The 22,523-nt window shown below is 37.7% G+C and overlaps 1 long non-coding RNA gene across 1 annotated transcript; it reads right to left on the bottom strand.

Moving 5' to 3' along the window:
* Positions 1-235: 235 nt before the first annotated feature.
* Positions 236-19,960, bottom strand: LOC135783426 (uncharacterized). Its single transcript, XR_010545628.1, has 3 exons — positions 19,758-19,960; positions 5,288-5,342; positions 236-4,152 (listed from the first exon to the last, which is right to left on the bottom strand). It is a non-coding gene; the product is annotated as an uncharacterized lncRNA (long non-coding RNA).
* Between the last annotated feature and the right edge of the window lie 2,563 nt (positions 19,961-22,523).

Here is a 22,523-nt window from a genome sequence, read left to right as displayed (position 1 = left end):
AGTGGTCTGCATGTGCATTTGCACGTCAACAACGCAAAAGTTTAAATAAAAAAACGACGCATAACCTACACCGTCACAGCTACGCCGTAGGCCCTACACACAACTATAATGAGCCCTTAAGCCTTTGGTTGCAATTCACTTTGGTTGTCTCACCGCTAGATGCTGCTACAGTGAAGCTTTAAGGCAATAATTCAAGTAATTCAAAGAAACAAAAAAACAAAACAAACTCGTCAGAGGATTTCTTAAGCAAGTTGCACAAGTTTTAATAGTTCGAATGTCTCTCACTCCTCTACACATACAGACACGTCACAAACACTTCCTTCATTAATTCTCCAGTCAAGGACATACAGTAAAACCAGCTACATAAATCCCATAAGCATATGAGTCCCAATCTGTACCTTTGTGTACCTGGCTGGCTGTGAAGCTGAGACAGATGTTTGAAAAGAAAAATCTATATTGTGACTGTAGAGTTTAACTTTAACAAAGGTCACGCACACTGCAGCTACAGTAAAGTAAGTACGATTGTCACTCTTCTTCTGAGAGTAAACCCTTGTTTGGTTTAGTTTACATCAGGTCTATGTGTTGTGTACTGTACAGAACTGCAGTAAGATGCCTGAAGATCAAAAATAATTTAGGTTTAGATGTGTTACATAAACAATAAAAGACAGACAGATTATAATGCAACCTGGTTTTGTTTAAAGATGTGAGTGGATGAGAAGAGGCTGTGGGTCACGGATGCATCTTTCTTCTCCGATGAGTGAATTCCCTGCAGTGAATGTGGAGGTCTTTCTGTGTCTGGCACTTTGGAGATGCTCGTATCTTCTCCAAGCATCACCGTTATTGCTAAATGTTCCAGCAGTTTTTGTCTCCTCGTCGTGAGACCCTCAGCTTTCAGACCCCTGGACGTAGTACTACTACAGGCTTACTGAATGATGAGGTTCTTCCTTTTGTGCGTATTTCTGAGACCTTAACCAGATTAACTTCTGATGAAGTGCATGAGTGTAAAGCAGACGGCTAAAGAATCTGAACAGGAATGATATCGATCACTCGAGAGAGGAAAGAATCCGGCTGTTGGATGGTTTCTTAAAACACGGACATCTGAGAAATATCATATTCAGTAGTGTTTTATAGTGACATATACATCAGTCACTGATATACAGTACTCTATACATGTTGTTTCTAATATTGAAATATATAATGCAAGATCTATGACATCAGTATGGACCACAGCTTCTCTGTCTAAAACAGGTTTTGAAATCCCAATGTATTTGACATGTCACACAAGAGAGATTGAGGATTGAAATGCCTCAAGGGAAGGGAAAATGAGGCCATGCTTTAAATGGGCCATAAAGAGACAAGTGAAAGTGGGTATAACATGTTAATGAGAGAATGAAACACAATGAGACTTTAAGTTGTTAGTATGAATGGTCCGTCTCGGGGAAGGGGTTGAAATTGGCTAAAACCGACGATATGGGTTTGATGACTCTTTTGCATTACACTAATATATTAGATTAGATGAGAACAGGGCACAGAACAGGTTTTGCATTATAGGAATTTTGATTGTAAATGAGCTCCATTGTTGCCAGATTGAAATGTCCAAGGATCGTTCCAGAAGCTCAAAATTATGGTATTTGGAAGAAAAGTATACTACTGACCTAAGCGCCGTGGCAGGAACGTTAATTGTGAAAGAGAGAGTTTTTCTCAACAATGTTTCGCAGAGAAGACAGACATGAGAAAGAGTTCTAGCTAGAAGGGAAAGAGCAACAGCCACAATCACAATCACGTGAAATCTTGCAGAATGAGCGTTGTTTTATCCTACCCCCAAATCCAACCTTAAACCCAACATTTTATCGGATTTAGGCCATAACTGTACTCCATCTAGCCAGGGCTGCTGTTTTCATCCTAATCGTAACCCCAAACCTAACCAAAACCCAACAATTTACGGGATTTAGGCCATAGCTGTACTTCATTTAGCCAATGTCAGTATTTTTCATCATAACCCCAAACCCAACCCTAAACCCAACATTTCACAGGATTAAGACTGTAGTTGTACTCCATCTAGCCAGGGCTGCTGTTTTCATCCTAATCCTCACCCCAAATCTAACCCTAAACCCAACATTTTATGGGATTTAGGCCATAACTGTACTCCATTTAGCCAATGTCAGTATTTTTCATCCTAATCCCAAACCCAACCCTAAACCCAAAATCTAGCCAGGGCCGCTGTTTTCATACTCATCATAACTGTAAACCGAACTCTAAACCCAACATCTTGTGAGATTTAGGGGTAGCTGTGTCCCTTCTAGTCAAAACCAAGAGATAGAAGACATGCATTACAAGCATTTGCGTTCTCATCGCAATTGTGAAGGTGGATGTAGGATCCACAGCTAAATCAATGGGTATAGAAGCCCTATGATTGCAACGGCCATTTGAAGTGTCAAAAAATGTGGAATTATCATACATTACGGGATTTTTTCATTATTGATCGTACAGAGGTCAAAATTATGGTAAATATATGATAATTATCGTACTTCTGGTACACCGAGATGAGTTTGATGAGTTAAAAGGAACCTTTCATGCCACAGTTTTGCAATGAGATTTTTCTTTAAATAGAGAAAGAAACTAGGTTAGTTTCTAATAATAAGTAATGAAGTGTTAATTAGTTTGAGATAAAGGGTTGGTTTTTCAGAGCAGGTCAGTGTGTCACATGCAGGGATGAAATCTGAACTCAACCCATATCTGAATGTGTCTATGAGATTACTATTTATATCTGATTTATACCTTGTGCGTTTTTGTTTCCTTGCCCCAATTTCTCAAGAGTTTGATCTCTTCATTGTCTCTCTTTCATAACAAACAAAAAAAAAACGTTTTGTGTCCTTCAGTTGACTTTTTTTCTTACTTTTCTATTTTAAGTATAAACCTCAAAAAAAGCTTGATTTACTGTATTCTTGAAAAACTAAAATAGTTTTCATGTCAATTATTCTTTGAGTACATTTCCAGGGAGCAGATGACTCTGGTCCAGATCCGCACCGGAGCTGGTGACTTTGGCACGGATCCGGCCCGGAGTTGTCGGCTGTCTGGGTTGCATGGAAAACAAATTGATTTGAAAAAATATCCGATCAGGTGTTCACAGTGGGCTGTGAAGTGAATCTCACATTACCAGCGTTGTAACAGAAGAGAACTGTGCTGTGATCCGGTCAGGGGATTTTATTTCAGTGCTGACTCTGCAGCTACTATTTTGATCAGATCGACTGTTTTCGATATTTAGCTGAGGGGGCATCGGTTCTTGCCAGCGACTCCATTTAATTGAGACATAACTTCCATTACGTTTGTTTTAATGGTGTGTTTCCTGTGCTCTCTTAGGTTTGACCACAGGTGCATCAATAATTCACTTTGGTATGGAAATTGCACACCTTTACGGTTAAGGTTATTTTGACTAAACCCAGGCATCTGTCTGAACTACTTTATTGTGCTTGTGATAAATGATGTCCTGTTGGTCACTCGGGGAAAGTATTGAAAAACTGTGTTGTTTACACGCGGCAAAATTTCTTTTTTAAACGTCTCATCTCTTATTGCGTCCTAATCATTGGGGATAAACATCACATAATCTCAACGCTTTCTAAAAGAAAATGAAAATCAGGTTCATACTAAACCCCAAACCATAGTAAGAAACAGAAATGAAAAGGGAGACAAAAAGGAGATCCAAAGGAGAAGATGTGAACTGGAAACATTGCTCTGTGCTTTCCTAATGAATCAAGTGCTGTGTTATTTTCTATCACGGTGCTGTGCTTTCCTCTATGTGTGAGAGATTGAGATCTTCTCAGAATGGCTTTTATACGGTCTGTAGATAAAGCGAGAGGTTACGGGTGTAGATATGTTTAGGCTTTAGGTTGAGCAGAGGGGAGACTACATACATTTCATGCTTGATTAAAAGTTATGCCTATCGTCTTCTTTCTCTATCGATACCCCTCCCAATTTCATCCTAAAGCATATGTAAGATGTCCTAGTTGTTGAGGTATCTCTATTTCTTCTTTTTTTGAAAGCGTCTGAACTGGTTCTGGATGGCCAGGGCCGCCTTCTCTGTCTCTGGAGCCTCCAGGTCGATATCGACCTCCTCCTCCTGCTCGGGTTTTCCTGCAGTGTCAGTCGGTTTCTCTAAAACACAGCGAGCAAACCAAAAAACAAGTCAACCATATCATTCATTAATTACACTTGATTTGGAAATTTTGGGCTGATATGAGTGGGCTTAACCATTTAGAAGTTTTAGTTCTAGTGTGTTGGAGAGTTTGAGTATCCAGCCCAGAGTCATCTACTGATAAACTCTTTGGATCTTTATAATCTGTTGGTGTCTTATTTCAAAGTTTGCTTAGAAGGTAACACATCTTAACACTGCTTAAGCTATCATTCATGTCCACAGCACAAATATTGTGGGACAAGTGTGTTAAAACTTACTCAGGGTTAGCAGTAATGTAGATCAGTGGTTTTCAAACTGGGGGCCAGGGCACGCTGAAAAAGTTTAGGAACCACTGATGTAGATGACCAAGAGTAATAGTGATGCTTACCCAAAATAACCCCCATTAATAATCAGCTAAAACCTGCTGTATCATTAAACATCAAATATGGCATTATGAGTAAAAAACAACTACTAGATGACTAATGGTTATAATAGACCTTTCGTTCCATTTTCTTCCATTCATACGCTTGTGAATATGGCAGACCGGAAACGCAAGCTCATATGGAAAAAGAAACCATTTGTATCCCGCGATGATCCATGGATGATCAATCCCAGCAATCAATTTTGTGACGTCTTAAAAGATGTCTAATATAATCAAAACACAGGGTCTACGCTAAAACAAGCCTGAACCATGGCCCAAAAATAAATGAAATTAATAATCAGACATCTCAAAGTTATTTTGGTAAAAACCACATGTAACCAGTTTATTTTGGCTAGAAGTGTTTAGCTGGACTATATTGGGTCGATAGTTAACCTAGACTGTGAAATGACGGCTATTGCTTGATGGGATGCGTCAAGGATAACAGTATTTCACAATCCTATTTTTATCCAATAATAATGAAAAGGAAAAACTATCGGTGCAAGCACGTCAAAATCCATGATGTGTAAAAAACAACAACACTTTAGTGCCATCAAATCCGGTGGGGGTCTTCGTAGACATTTCGCATGCTGAAAGTCTGGTGTGACTGTGGCATAACTAATTCATACTGTGAGTGTAGGTGTGAGTGATTCACAGAGAGATGAAGTACAGTACAGTATGTGGAGAGGCCGACAAACCTTTGTTGTCTGTGGAGGGTGCTTGGCTGCTGTTGGGTTCCCCTGTGTGTCCTCGCTGAGAGAGAGAGAGAGAGAGAGAGAGAGAGAGAGAGAGAGAGAGAGAGAGAGAGAGAGAGAGAGAGAGAGAGAGAGAGAGAAAGAGAGAAAGAGAGAGACTGGTGAGATTAAACACTGGTGATTAACACACATTTGTTTGAGATGTGAAGAGCAAACATTGTCTGTGTTGAATAAAGCCGTCTGACCTGCAGAACATTTTTACATACAATCAATAACCAAACAAACTAGATCTACAGAGGCTCGGTGTTCATGCTGACAGATCCAACTATGACAAAAACATTACATCCTACAGACTCAGTGTTTGAAGATCCAGTTCACACTAGTTGTCTCTCAATCTCTTTTTGTTAGGAAAATAACTTTGTCCATTACTTTGAGACAGTCAACTTTGTTGTGAGTTAACATTTCTACTCATTCATGAGGCAGATTTATAGAGATGAAGGAGGAGAACAGCAGCCAGGGAACAAAGTGTTAAATAAGTTTGAAATCTTAGTTGGATTTGGCTCAGTCTGACTAGAATCAGATTTAAGAGATACAGTAATATTACTGTATGTAGAAATTTCAAATCCTTTGATCAGTTGCTCAACCTCATATTTTGTATAAACCCATATAACTTTCCATTAAACACGTAAAGGTAAAAGTATAAAAGAAAGAAGGCCATTAACTGTCCCTTCTGACTTATTAACACTTAAAGAGTTGTAATCCTCATGCTAAACAAATGTAAAGTGTTAAAAAAGCAGTTGAAGTTGTGACGGAGTATTTCTAGGCGAAAACTCATGCTTTCTTTTTCCTACAAGTTTCGAAAAGTTTTTTTCAAACATGGGTACCCATGCTCGAACTGACTTTGCCAAGTGAGAGATGTCCTCAGGGCAACATATTGTGTTGACCCAAGGACAACATTTTTACAAATAAAACCTAAACCCAACCCTAATCATAACCAAACGCTTAAATCAGAGGGACATGATACATTGAGGAAAATAAGTATTTGAACACCCTGCTATTTTGCAAGTTCTCCCACTTAGAAATCACAATTGCAGTGCATGTCCACTGAGAGAGACAATCTAAAAACAAAAAATCCAGAAATCACAATGTATGATTTTTTTAAACTATTTATTTGTATGATACAGCTGCAAATAAGTATTTGAACACCTGAGAAAGTCAGTGTTAATATTTGGTACAGTAGCCTTTGTTTGCAATTACAGAGGTCAAACGTTTCCTGTAGTTTTTCACCAGGTTTGCACACACTGCAGGAGGGATTTTGGCCCACTCCTCCACACAGATCTTCTCTAGATCAGTCAGGTTTCTGGCCTGTCGCTGAGAAACACAGAGTTTGAGCTCCCTCCAAAGATTCTCTATTGGGTTTAGGTCTGGAGACTGGCTAGGCCACACCAGAACCTTGATATGCTTCTTACTGAGCCACTCCTTGGTTATCCTGGCTGTGTGCTTTGGGTATTTGTCACGTTGGAAGACCCAGCCTCGACCCATCTTCAATCCTCTAACTGAAGGAAGGAGGTTGTTCCCCAAAATCTCGCAATACATGGCCCCGGTCATCCTCTCTTTAATACAGTGCAGTCGCCCTGGCCCATGTGCAGAATAACACCCCCAAAGCATGATGCTACCACCCCCATGCTTCACAGTAGGGATGGTGTTCTTGGGATGGTACTCATCATTCTTTCGACCTACGCTATAGAAAAGGTGTATCGGACGCTCTTAGGCTGTTTACACTTGGCATTAACATGCATTTTCATCGATCGGATCACAAGTGGACGACGTTAATGCCAGGTGTAAACAGTGTTCAAAACGTTTTGAGCTCGTCCACTTTCGACCACTTTCAACCACATTCAGAGGTAGTCGAAACCACTTTCGATCGCTTTGGAGTTGCGGAACGCATATGTGGTTAATGTGTTCGAACAGCCACTTGCGACCGCCTTCTCTCCGCCCATTTATATAATCTGAATACTTCTGGTGTGAACATACGGTGAACAGCACTATTTTTAGCCTTTCATTAATAAAACTAAAGCGGAGGATCTCCGTAGTTTAGTTTTGAAACCGTGTGAAAGTTACGCGATCCTATTTCATCAATTGCGCTGAAAATTCAGAGAAAGCTCTTACATACACACGTACAAAACTCTGTGCAGCATGTTTACTTGCTAAACAAGCAGTGGACTCCGACATAATATTAGTTTGTGTCCATATAAACTCATAATTACTCCCGCTCGGGTTTGAATGACAGCAGAGATACTCGCCCACCATCTTGACAGACCGCCCCCTCACAGTATTCAGGACAGATGCGGTCGAAAGTGGACAAAAGAGACGGATTTAAATACCAGGTGTAAATGTAATGTGTCTCTCTCGTCCACTTGTGATCCAATCGATGAAAACACATCTTAATACCAAGTGTAAACAGCCCTTCTTACACTTGAATGCATTCTCTGGAATTCTCTCAAGCGGAGGTTTCTGCCTTCCGTTTGGCTGCCGCAGAACGTTTAAGCCTTCAGATTGGTTGCCGCCAAGCCGCGTCATAGCTCATTACCATAAAGTTGAGCGGATTTCAACTCTCCTCGACGCTCACGCCGCTGCTCGACGGGGCTCACCGCTGGCTCTCATTGAAAATGAATGACTTCTGGCTACTTTGACACTCTCGCCGGTGGTAGAGCGCAGATGAGGCAGAGATGATGTTGAAATTTAACACGCCTACTTCTTATTCTGAATGTATGGTATTTTTTTACTATTTGTACTGTCATGACAGCGATGTTGCTGTCAGTTTACCTTGTTGCATCTTCAAAAGTGCAGAATAAAATGTGACACTGAATTTGAAACAGCTTATTTTAATTTCTGCATCCATTATTAAAGTAATTATTAGTAATACAGTGGAAATTAGTAGATTTGGTAAGCATGTTGATTTACCGGGTGCGGCCCTAAATTTTCTGGTAGTGCCCCTAAAAGTTTCAGTTGGGGGCCACTGTGCTCCTAGTAAAAAAAGTTAGTCTGGAGCCCTGAACCAAATGCTTACTCAAAAAAGTTGGGTAAAAATATTATCAACTAATATTTTTAGATTAAATTAACTTAAAAAGGCAACTTAAAGTTAATTAAGGTTAACTTAATTAACTTTAAAGGCAGCCAGGTAACTTTTTTAATTGAAACAACCATTGTTTCACAGTGCACATATTGTACGTTTTCAAATACTTTCGCTTCAAATCTGCTTAACCGGCTAAATCGGCCTCAGGTCATTCGGAAATACCATTAAGAATGGTATCCATTAAGAGTCTAATAAAAATGCTGATTAATTAAGAAATTATGGTTGTTTGACTGGAAAAATTACCAGTTTATTTTATTTTGTTTTAATGACCCTTTATATACTGAAATATACATGAATATTGAGGTAAATAAATCATCAAAAGTAAAAAAGCCCAAGTCTACTCTCAACACATGACGTTATTTCTGCAAAGGATAATGAAGGACCAAAATGTAGAGAAAACTAGAGAAATATCTGCCTCAGTGTAAGATGTTGCCAACCCTCATCAACGTCTCTACAACATTGGCACAACGTTTTTGTAAGAGCATATGACTGCAGTCGGTTAGTGTAGGATGGATATTTGCAGTAAGGCAGTAATAACTCTCTAATGCACCTCCTCTGCCTGAAGGCACTGCAGTTTACTTGCCATTTTTTCCTTCCTATTTAAAATCAAAACAGCGGAAGAGACATTCATGAAGCAGCTGAATCTGTGTTTGGGCTGAAATGTGTCTGAAAGACGACATGAAATAAAAGAAGAGGGAGGGAGGAAGCTCAGGGTATAGAAGATGAAAAGCAAGGTCACAGACAGACTGAAAGAAATGGAAGAATGGAAGAGAAGCCCACGCATTTAGTGACTTCACATATGGCCTTACATCCATTCACTTTATATTAACCTCTATCTTATCACATCTTTCTTATCAGGCCAACAGTACTGATTATATATAAAAATATCATCATGTACATAATACAGACTCAGTTTATTTAAGTCTTTGTGTTAGGTATGTCAAAAGATTAATTGTGATTAATCGCATACAAAATAAAAGTTTGTGTTTGCATACACATTCATGTATGTATTTAAGAAACATTTACACACACACACACACACACACGGCTCCCAGCAGTGAAAAGGGTCATCCTGAGATCCTTTATCCAGCCCAATGTAATAAATCCTTAAAGGTAAGTACTTCCCGAAAGAGAAGAAAGTGAGAGTACTCCACAATTTGATATAAATCCAATGATCCCTGGGCATGGAGGATCACATGACAGGAAGGAGAGGTGATCCTCCTGAAACTCATATTACATACTCAATATATCACACACACACATGCCTCATGTCTATACAAAATATTAATCCAACTCAACATCAATTACCAATTACATAATAAATATAAAAACATGTCACCCTGTGTGTTAACAGCACATACAGTAGATCACCTATCAGCCTGCAGCGTCATGATGTATAATCACTCTTCCTTTAGTGAATCATTTATAATTCAATCTACTGTAAGTCCTCTCCAATGAGTTATAGTGACTCTAAATCAGACCGTGAACAGTTTACTTTACCGCTTTCCTCCAGGACTTCACACATGTATATGAGTTCAACTCTTCAGATGAACATAAATGAATCATTTTATATATAACGTTTGCTAATATGTTGTCTTTATATGACAGACTCAAAATGCAGAAGCTTCAAATATCACATAGATGCATCATTAAATTAATGCAAATTACTCCAGTGGGTTCATACATATTGTTGTTTAAAAGCAAAGGGTCTGTTATTTCATTTAATATATTGTAAGTAGGGATTGACCGATATGGATTTTTCGTGTCGATACCGATTTTTGTTTCATCAGTCTTAGCCGATGACCGATACAGGCTGCCGATTTTCTTGAGCCGATATTTGGAGCCGATACTGCTTTTGCTCACTCAATTTACATCATAAAAATGACACAATGATGATGCCAAATGTTACACGTTTCAATTTAAAAAAGTAACATTTATTGAACTTAAAAAAACTATATTTAACAAATAGTAAAAACAGGTTAGGGTGCTATGGAACCATGAACTGCACTCTTCACAATGACGAGGAACTATCAGCAAAGGATATTGATTTCTAGTACTTTACTACTACAAATATATATAGGGGTGGTTTCCTGGACAGGAATTATCTTAAACTAGGACTAGAGCTTAGTTTAATAAGGAAAAATAACTAGTGTAAACAAACATGCCTTACTAAAAACATTACTTGTGTCCATTTTGAGGCAAAACACAGGGTACTGATGTATTTTAAGATATGTTAAATGGAGATGTTATTAGTTTGGACTTTTCTGACATTTATTTTAGTCTAGGACTAGTCTTATCCCTGTCCAGGAAAGCGCCCCATAGAGATGTGAAATAAAAACCCGCTTTGTTCAGCTATGATCAGCTGTTAGGCCAAGCTTTCGATGTTGTCATGTAAAGGTTGGTTGTTTTTAGTCACATGACCTGCAATCGCTTGCACCTTCCAGCCCTCTGTCTGTAAATAATAGCGGAAAAAATCGGTGAACACGGCAGCCACGTAACGGCTGATGTCGAGAGACATAAAACTCGCAAATATCGGCCCGATAAATCAGCCGACCGATATATCGGTCTATCTCTAATTGTAAGTTTATATATTTAAAGAAGAAAATGCAAGATTTTTCAAAAACACTTTGGAAGAGGGAGTCGGGCTGAGTACCAAAATACACTTGTCAATCAGCATTAGGGGGCGTGTCTACTAACTGACATCAAACCTTTAAATTTTTTAAACGGTGTTGGGGGAAGAGTTAAGACAGTTCCAGACCGCATTAGTAAAAACTAGGGATGGGCACGAGTACTCGATTGCTCGAGTACTCGAACATGGCATCGATGATCGATCACAAAAACGATGATCATGTGGGTTTATTTATTTATTGTGGTTATGGTGGCATATGGATGTCTGGTTAGCGTTACAAGCACCTGTGGTGGTAAAGACTGGGTCTGGAGATGTGTGTTTGACGTTGTGTTGAGCTACGCAGACCGGCGTATGACATAACATTACCATGCGTGATTCAAAAACAAACAGATAATTCCGGCCACGCGGCAACCCGCCGATCCGCGCAATGCGCGGCAACCCGCCGATCTCGCCAATCCCGTGAAGCCAGTCACACCTCACATCACTGAGGCACTATGGTTTTAAAGGATGCCGTGATTTTCGGAAATACAGTCAGTCAGGTGCAAAATGTACAGCGCCGTCAAAAGTTCAATGGATTATCATCTTATATTTAAACATCAAATGCCAAGAGATACCAGAGAGCCATACGAGCATTGACATTACATCTTGACTGAGAACAGGTAAGGGGACTACACGACACAGCTAATCGCTAAAATGATAGCAAAAGACTTAAAACTGGTTAATGTTATGAAGCTTGTGCTTCGACCGGAGGTGTTTAAAGCGCGCTGTTATGGTGCACGTCCACAACGGGAGTTAAACTTTCTGTTGAAAACTTAGTTGAAGTCTTGCATTTTGTGCAGATATATGTTGTATAATCCATTTCTGTTGTATAAAGACTTAATATTATGTAGAGTGCCTCATATAGAAAGCGCTTCAGTTTGTGTTTATTAACCCTTTGGTTTCACTTCATCACGCAGCTTTTCCTGTTAGAGGTTTCTGTTAAAAACATTTAATAAAGAATCTAGTATTTGTTCATTGTTCCGTCATAGTTTTTTCAAAATTAAGATTTATTTGAGTGTTTTTAATAAAAATATTTTCATTTTCACCATGACGTATACGCCCCGCCCCTTTGATTGCCATGCCCCCAGTTAATCGAGTAGTCGTTCTTCAGACCTATGGATTAATCGAAACGAAAAATGAGATAAATGCCCATCCCTAGTAAAAACTTTCATTACAGAAACTAATCATGAATTCTTTTTGTGTGGTAAAAGTGTAGTTACCATGGTTTTTACAGTTACTATTTCCGTAAGTGTTTACGGCATTTTACCCACGATTTGTTTTCAAATAGGGAACAATTTGACGCAGAATTTTCAAAAAGAAAGAATATTGGATCCGACAGTAATTTCGCAACAAACAAGCATTAATCACTGTTTTAGCTTTGTTAAAAGTTAGCTTAGCTTTGCTTAGAGTTAGCTTTACTATAGCTTTGTCTGTTATTACAGAACCATTGATATGTACTGAGTATTTATGTGTTTTTATCTCATTACCTGCTAGGGCTGTGCAAAAAAATCGGCTGCGATTCTCATGCGCATGTCATCAGTAAAGCCGGTTTCTTCATTAGTTGTTAATTATCATCAGCTGCTTTCAGATGGAACGGCATTTACTACACAGAGCCGTAGTTCACCAAGAAGCTAGGCAAAATCGCATAGATTATCGGAGTCAATTTTCCTGCATTATGAACGCGATTTTGCCTAGCTTTTCTGTAAACTACGGCTCTGTGTAGTAAATGCCGCTCCATCTGAAAGCAGCTGATGCCGATTTACTACTAATCAAGGAGCTGGCTTTACTGATGTACCTGCCAGGCTTTATTTTAAAAGATGCCGGCAGCATTTTTTGGGTTTTTCACAAAAGATCACAAAATGCCTCCCAGGAAAATTGCCTGTCTGAAATAGATTCTGAATCACAAGGCTGCGATTCTGTGTTTCATGCACAGCTTGTGCATGTACTATGGCATTTGGTCAAGTAGGAAGTAGGGTTGGGCGATGTCCCCATAAATTGGCAGTTGACGATGGTTACGTAAACCATCGCGATGGACGATGATATCGTTAGGCGGGGGTATTTTAATTTTTCGTTATTATTCGTTATTATATAATTTTTATTCGTTATTTTACTTTATTACTTCCACTTAAGAAGAGTTGTGCACTTTTTATTTTAATATATATTTTACATAAATACTATTCTGTACTTAAAATCTATAATTTTGTTATTTTACTATCCCAACTAATGTCTCTTTCCTATAGGTTGCACATAAGGGGAAAAGGTAGCTTTAATCCACTGAAGAAGAGTTGTGCACTTTTAAGCACCTTTTAATCTCTTTACATAAATATTTTTTTCTATTTAAAAGCTATAATTTCATTATTTTACTAACCCAACGACTCCTCCGCGCTTTCCAAATTTTGCACGTAAATATCTGCGCATATGTGCCACCAGTACTCCGTCAGAGAGCGGGTCTTCAGCACCGCGGGGAGCAGCCAGCACTTCAATCCGCAGCTTATTAAAACTAGACAAAGTGAACAGGGCCAGACACATCTAAATTTAAACATGGTCTGTGTATGTAAATCCCGCGTTTCGGTCGGAGTGTTGTTCCCGTTTTCTTGTTCTTGACGTTCCCTGAATTCTGGGTTTATATCTTAATCTGCCGCTTCAGTGCAGTATAGCCTCAATGTAACAATGAGCACGATCTCCCGAGACACAAAAGGCTACTAATAAATGATTAATATGGGCTGTTTTCTTGTACAAAATTAAATATTTTAAGATAAATGTACAACATGTAAAAAGACAAGATTCTAGCAATGTCAAGATTAGGGATGGGCATTTTCCAGTAATTTACTAATTTTTTTAATATTTAATTTTTCGAATATTTAAGCTCTTAAAGAACGAATATTCGTTTATTTAAATTATGTTAATTAAGACATGCGTGTTTTGTATTTTTCATTTTGTCATAATTTCACAGAAGGCTTATAATTAGGAAATATCCACAGCAAGCTAAACTTATATTTAATTATTGCCATTAAACTGCCATGTGCAGTTATCCGGTTAATTTTCGAAAGAGCACCGCAAATAATAAATGTTCTCCGTTTCATTTCTTTCTCCGTGTCTGTCTCTTTATTAACAAAATAAAGTAGACTTTATAACAGAAAGCTTACAAATCTCTCATGATGTGTTGATTCGGGCGGCGGAGAACAAACGTTTAATAACACGTGAGCCCTCACTGAGCCAGTGGCCAAATACGGCGCGGCGGGGACAAACCCGGAGATAAAAGGAAAAACTTAAATTCGTCTGCAATCTGCATTGCCAAACAATCTGAAATACATACAAATTAATGTTCATGTATATTTTACATTTAAGTCTGTAAAAGACAGTATAGATGAAGTGAAAAACCATTAAATAAGTTGTTACCCTTTGGTGGCACATTAAAAACAAACAAACATTCGAATAGCATTTTTTAAATTCGAATTATTATTGCCATTCGAATATCCGTGCCCATCCCTAGTCAAGATCAAATGCCCGACATTTCACAGACTAACACACGTCACGTCTCACGTCTTCTATTTAATTTATAGACCAATTCACGCAAAGATATTAGGTTAACTATAGTCTATATAGAAGAGAGTAAGTGTATGTCGACTCGCAGCGGAGTGGGGAGGGGGCGTGGCATCACGATGGTGTCTCTCCATCGTGATGTCAGTCAACCATCACGATGGACGATGATATCGTCTATCGGCACAACCCTAGTAGGAAGTCCTTATCAATCTAAAATCATTATGAGTCGGAGTCGTTTATAATGACATTTAAAAAAGAAACACTCGTTAAATAAAATCATTCAAAATATTCTTTATTATCATGAAAATACCTGAAACAATCTGAAGAACAGCGATATAAATATTCCTGTAGACATTTCCTGAAAAAGTGTTTGTTATGCTGCTACTTCTGTGGCATAAAGGGAGTTTCTGCACGAGAGCCCCCCTGGCTTTGGGATGTGCCGGGATTTCACCGTAATTCATTCATTGAGAAAACGCGCATTTACACAATTAATCGTTACAGCCCTAATAAACATACAAATATATCAAATGATAAAACAGACCCACTGCTTTCAAACAAACAAAACAGGAAAAAAGTTTTATCCTATCTTCATTTGTTTTCTTTTTATAACCTCTCAAATATGGGTAGGTTTCTTCAAAAAGACCAATTTTTTGCAAAAAGCTGAAACAATTGCATTTTTGTAAAGGAATTTTGTTAAAGATGTCATACAAACATACACGGGGTTTAAAATGTTGTTACATTAGTTTTTGCTTCCAATTTTATAAATTGGGTAAGAGTGCTATCTAGCGGATAATAACGGAAATACAGATTACCATAAAACTCAGGAAAGTGTCATTGGCAGGGAAATGTTTTCTCTCACTTTGAGATAACTCGTCAATGGCGGGGAAAGAGTTAAACTAAATTACAACAGGTCCATTCATGAAGGAAGCAAAACTGTTAGCCAATCATACCATTGGGTGTTTCATTTTGAGTCTACAATCCTTGACAAATGCAGTTCTTTTAAAATTGAGCGTTCTGATGAGAGAGGGTGAAAACAGGACAGAAAATAGCCTATTACAGCTAAATGATTGTTTTTTATGAAAAAATCTTGATAACATCATAAGTGGACCTCAGAGAACAGTACAAAATAATCAAAAATGCAGTTCTGGACCCCTTTAATTGGTCAGTATGATCTACAGACTGAAATCCCATCATTTCCAGTGGCGGCTCGTGACTTCTTTTCCGAGGATGCACGAATGCGAAACGTGTATAAACATCGTCATGTCGGGATCGTCAAGTTAAGTATATGTGTTCCGTGCGTCAAGTGAACCTATGTGCATTGCGTGTCATGTCAAAATAGGTCCCTCCTACAGATGCTTCATAAGGGTTTATGGTTAAATAGACCTTTGCGTTTGCTAAATAATCGCTTAATCTCATGTGTAGCGTTAAGTGAGTTTAGTGTCTTGCGAGACGGAAGCGTCTCTTTTCCCATGAACTATTTTGATGCATATGCAGCAGTATTATGACATTCGATGCACATATGTTCCAATGACGCATCGAACTTATGTTTTATGAGTAACGCACTATAATAAACTTGAATTTGATTACATTTGGTCGTTGTTGTCAAAATAACCTGAGATGTTTGATATTCCATCATGTACGCAAAGTCAACTGTGGTTGCTCTCATTTATTTTTCAGCTACGGTTAGACGTCTATTTAATTTTCACTGACAGACCAAATTTCACCATGTTTTAGCCTAGACGTCTGGGCTGTGTTTGGACGGATATTAGATGTCTTTAAACGCAAAACTGCTTGCACATTAGGATTCACTAGACAGACTTTAAGGTAAATGTTCATCACTAATGGGTGAATGTATAATGTATGTGATGTCCATAAGCCTACAGGAGCTAACGGGATCACTAAATGGAAAAAAGTCATGCTGAAAAAAACCAGTGGAGACGTGCTGGTCTGACTTACAAATCTAATGTTTTCATATCTCACATCTCCTACCACTTCATTCTCTTACAGATTTATAGAAACCATGCTCTCTATTGAATACAATCATGTCCATGAAATCTTTAGAAGGAAAACTTCTTTATGGGCCAATAAATCTTTAATCCGTCATAATCATCTCAACTGACTGCACATTGACCAAATTAGCCTGCATCACCCTTGTTATACAGTACTCAGAATGATGAAGATTAGATATGAACACTACACTTAACACTTAACAGATGTTATTTCTCCAGCAGCGCTGCCAGCATCAAACACCTTTTCATTAAACACTGTAATCAGCATTAACAATTCTGACATCTTATCAATGATCATATTGGTGCATATAAATGAAAATTATGATCTATTATTTTTTCTTTAAAAGAGCATTAAATATATGCACTTAATATTACATATAAACTTTAAAAACTAAGCAACAACAGCTGTTTGCCCTTTCAAAAGCTTATATGTACTGTATGTATTTTTATTCTTCATGCTTTAATACAGTGCTCAGTTTACCATTCATTCACCTTCTGTTTCTCTCCTGCTAATAAAATCTGTCTTGTTCTATTCTGTAAGATATGCGGTTGGAGAACAGGTGAAATGATGGTGAGCCGATTGAGAGAGAGAGAGAGAGACGCGTGTGAGACAGAGACAGATTGCTGCATTTAAGTGCCGCCCCAGGGAGCTGCTGTAGGTGGAGTGAGTGAACGAGAGAGAGAGAGAGAGAGAGAAACCTGCAGAAGTTAAAGTTGCCACTGCTGCAGGTACTGCTTGCCCGTTTCCAGCAGCACTGATGTGTGTTTTTATCTCCTTGCCCTTCTGTCGCATTCTCTCTTTATGTCTGTTTGTCTCTGTTAGAGCTGGAGAGTAGTATATTATTGTGTAGTGTCTCGATTTGAAACGCACTAAGCTTATTTATTTACTGCATACATGTAGAAATGTAAAAATGCAAACGTGTTATTTGAGGGCGAGTTTAGTTGCTGAACAAAGCTGCAGTTTGCGGTATATATCAGCATATAGATTCTGAATAATGTGTGGTCAAAGGTATAGAGGTTTAACATCAGCTTCAAACAGGGCAGAAGTATCCATTTTGCAATTTTTAGCAAATTATTCATTGTCATTACTGTTGGTATACTGTGGAACTGACATACTGTTAACCAGCCAGGTGGACAAAGTTAGAAGCCAATGACAATAATCTTGGCCAAATGATTTGCTGATATTTATTATCACTACATATACATATGCATTGGCCGATAATCATGTCAGATTACTACTCAATATTTGTTTGTGTCACCAACAGCCTTTAAAAACAAATAATGAAAATTTTCTGTTTTCAGTATTTGAGTAAATATAGTTTAGTTAACAGCTTTATTAATCCTCGTGGGGCAATTACTTTCAGCTCTTGTGGTGCTTCAAAGACAATGCCTACATAAACATACATAAAAGTATATAATAATTATAAATAAATCACTAAAATATAATAATGAACTATGTTTTGTTTCATAGACAAATTGCTTCAGGCACCAAAGTAAATTTATAAGATTTCTAGTAAATGTAGTTAAAGTTTTTGTGTATGGCTCATAATGCCGTCACTAAAATATTATTATCTGAGTTATTGTTACTGTAAATCAGCATTACATCACGTTACCATGTCGCTGATTATTTAAAACCTGTACAGACGGTCAAAGTGTCTTCTTAGGTCAACTGTAATCTCACCAATACATTACACGCTAAAGTAAAGCAGAACAACAGAGATGACATCTATATTTCTCTGTTATTCTGTTCTGCGTTAACTTTCGTTTAACATGACATGAATTTTTTTTAAAAGATATATGTTATGATAGCTGAGAATCTGTTTCTGTCATGACAAAAAGCATTTTAGGTAAAACTACAACTGAGCAATGTCATAAAGACCGGCTCTTAACTTCGAACCAGCTGCCATTTATTAATGTTTTTCCTCTTAGTAGCCTATTTATAACAGAATTGACTCTTAAAAATTATATAATCTAATGTTGTGAAATCGATTGAAAATGCTGGGTTATTTTAAACCCAGTGTTGGGTCAAACAAGGGACAAACTTAACAGGTTAGGTGGTATTTTAATTTATGCTTGGTTGTTTTTTATCGAGAATGATGGGTTGTTTCAACACGTTGTTGGGTCAGACATAAAAATTATTTAAAAAAGAAAAATATTTGTGTTTGTTAATTTAACGCAACGGCTGGGTTTGGGTCTTTTTTGCCCAACAATGGGTTGAAAATAGCCCAGCATTCAACAAAACATTTTACAGCGTAGATATGGGGATAGCATGTACATGACACCTTTAAAAAGTAATCCTATGGTGTATTGTTTAAGAATAAATATATGTAAAAGCGATGAGTCCATTTAAATATTTACTGGCGGGAAGCGCGCGCTGCATGCTGAGGTAACGACGCCCTGTTGCTGTGGAGAAAAAACTGGCAATGAAGCAACTTAATACGGCAAATAGTCTCGAAATAAACGACGTTGTTACATCATCTAACACTAATAGTTAACTGAATATGTTAACGAGAGGATTTTCCTTAAAAATGTCCGCCGACTTTTTCTGACTATTGTGGAAAGGCTAACGGATGCCTCGCGGATAAGGTAAGGAAATGCTTTATTAATTGCGTCCCTGCACTATTAAACTTTTTCAGTCAGCTCAACAACACATTACAGTATTTGCAAATGAACATGTTTTAGACTGTTAAAACACAATAATACGCCTGTATTAATAAAAACAAAGTAAAAAAAACGGACTCTTTTAGTGATTAAGAGGCACCTGTTTTCTTTAGTATGAAGACAGTAGGAATAACAAAAAATCTCTTTAACGAAGACCAACACACTTTTGACTAAAGTGATGTGACGCTACAGCGTTGCGTTCAGTCTCCTGTACCGCACCTAACAAATGCGGTGTATGGGGGGCGGGGAGACGCACACGGTTGTAAAGTGTAGGAAAGAGCATCTGCACTGTGTGTCAAAAGCAACTTCTGAAAATCCTCCCTTGGTTGAAACAGTGGATTGTATAAATATTTTACCGCCCGCAATAATCACCTCGAGACATGCTTACCTGCAGCCAGCGATGCGTCTCCTGCAATAAGCCGCGTTATTCATCCATCCATTCATTCATTCACTCACCTCGCTCATGTTGACAAAATTCACTTGAGTTTTCTTCTCTTTCTGTCCTCCGTCTCTTTATCTTCCGCTAAGGTCGCGGGTGCGAGTATGAAACGCGGCGCGATGCGCAAAGAACAGAGTGATGTCTGATAATCCAGCGCGCGACGCGGCATGTACAGAGGAGAGCAGTGCGGCTGTGCGCGCATTTGTGTGTGTGCGCGCATGTGTGTGTGTGTGTGTGTGTGTGTGTGTGTGTGTGTGTGTGTGTGTGTGTGTGTGTGTGTGTGTGTGTGTGTGTGTGTGTGTGTGTGTGTGTGTGTGTGTGCATGTTAAGTGAAGCGGATTTTCAGATAAATTGAACACATTAAAAAATAAATTTTACCAAACAGTAGTTGGCATAATTTTTAGAAAACATGCATAAAAATCCACAAAAGATCTTATGAGTAAATAATTGTAGCTATAGTATGAAGCATGAGCGCATCACCATAAGTGTCACCAAAATGACACTTTTAAAAGTGGCCAAGCTACCAACATACTTTCATTCAGCATATATACTGTAAAAATCTGTCAATATGTGTAACATCAAAACTTTAGCTTGTCATGGAGTACTAAAGGATTTGTAGTTTCCTATTATGTATGACAGTTTGAGTATGTCTCTATAAAACAGCTGTAATAAACACCAGGACACACAACAATCAGTGAGCGCCCTCTCCTGACCAAACACATCACAGCTTTTCAAATTACTGTTTTTATTTTAATGGTCATGTACTCTCCATCATTATTTGAAATGCACCGTTCACTATTATTTAATTAATAGAAACATTATAAATACAATGATTGTGTGTTTGTGTGCAGTGCATCATAAACAAACACACTGCAACAGTTGTTGCATTTAGGGTTTAATGAAATGTGATTGTTGTATATTTAAGTAAATATTTTATCACCTATTATAATTAATATTTCACGCATCATTTTGTAATTTGAAGGATAATACATAATCCAGTGGAGTGTAAAGCACAATCTTTACCTGCAATACTTGTATCTAACCAGTAGATGGAGCTATATTACTAGCAAAATGATTAACCAGTTCAATATGTGGAGAGAAACCTGCTGGACCAGATTAAGTTTAAAACTCTCTGCTGCTGAATATTTTTAAGTATAAAAGAACAGACCAGGTGTGACCTACAGCTAAATAATAAACCGTGAAGGTTTACAATACTAACCTACTCAAACAAACACATGATTTTAGCCTAAAATGTGGGCAACATGAATTACAGTGGTCAACAAATAAATAACTAATTAAAACAATTTACAGATGTTAAACATTTATTGGTAAACACCTGGACAACACATTCAATTATTAATAGCATTTTTGGATCTATAATACAGTTGTTAAATATAATAGCTATTTAAAAAAAAAAGTTATCTTGCCTGTGAAAGCCCGGCTAAAGTCGCATAATCGAATTTTGATATTTAATATGGATGGGCATTTTTCAGTAACATTATATTTGAGCTAATAAAAAACGAATATTCAAATATTTGTTTAATTAAATGACATTAATTTAGACGTTGAAGATTTATGTGTTTTTTCATTTTGTCACAATTTCAAAGACAGCTTACAATTAGGAAATATCCACAACAACCTAAGCTTAAAGTCTGTATTTATATGAATTTTTAAGTTAAAATCATTGTTAAAAACATCTTTTTCAAATTCTTTCAAAATTGGCTACAGAAAAATGGCGTTTAAACCCTGAGTCAAATCCTTGGTGTTTCAAGTCGTTCGTTAGTACGAATTCAGTATACTGTTTGAACTGTTTGGTAAGAACAACAGAAGGATCTAACAAGAATATCTGAATTTAACATTATTTTACAAATAACGTAAGCTGGCTTGATATCTTATTGCTGACTGTGTAAAGTTACGAGCATTAGGCTTTACCCTGTGGTGGTGCATTAAAATCAAACAGACATTCAAATTTTTTCTCTTCAGATTATTATTGCATTATTATATAACCCATCCCTAAATATTTAAATCTCAATGAAATCAACTTCGAATTAGTTTTAATCACAAAGTAATCAATGCATGTCAAGTAGCACTAACCGTAACTTTGGGTATCCAATAGCGAAAATACTACGTTTTCAAATTTCATCTGCATACCTGCTGGGGTTGCAAAGTTCCAGGAATTTTCATGGCTGGAAACTTTTCATGGGAATTAATGAAAATTATTGGGAATAAACCGGTAATTTGTGAAGAAATTGTTGCCTATAACAGGGAACACAAATTTAGTTAAAAAAATCTTTTGTTTACAACAAAAAGATTTAAAGCGACACCATGTAATTTTTCAACCTTCATAATACATTTTCAAGACCCTTGTGATAGTACATCGACTTTAAATAGGTTAAATGACATGTCTACCATAGCCTGACGGGGTCTGTATCGCTTTTACTCGTTCTCAGATTGAGAAATGGCTTCTGCCACGAGTTCCTCATCAGAAAGTTGTAACATGACTGCGTTTCTCCCTGATGCCTCAAAATGTTGACCGTTTAGCGTTTAGTTTTTAAAGGTTTAGTTTTAAGTTAAGTTTTAAGGTTGGCCAGTTCTTTTCCTTTGCGACAGTGCTGCGGCACTTGTGGCCTCTAGGGGCGCTATGCGTGAAAAATACATGTCTAGTACCCCCTAGTGGCCAAAAAGTTCCGCGGTGTGCCTTTAATGCGATTTCATTTGAATTTCTACCCTACACATTTACATGCACACACACCCGAATGTACTTACATAACATTCACAGATCA

Source organism: Paramisgurnus dabryanus, chromosome 2 (assembly GCF_030506205.2).
Source record: "Paramisgurnus dabryanus chromosome 2, PD_genome_1.1, whole genome shotgun sequence".
Taxonomy (NCBI): Eukaryota; Metazoa; Chordata; class Actinopteri; order Cypriniformes; family Cobitidae; genus Paramisgurnus; species Paramisgurnus dabryanus.
Note: the sequence above shows the minus strand (reverse complement) of the source record. Positions and strands in the feature narration are given on the sequence as shown.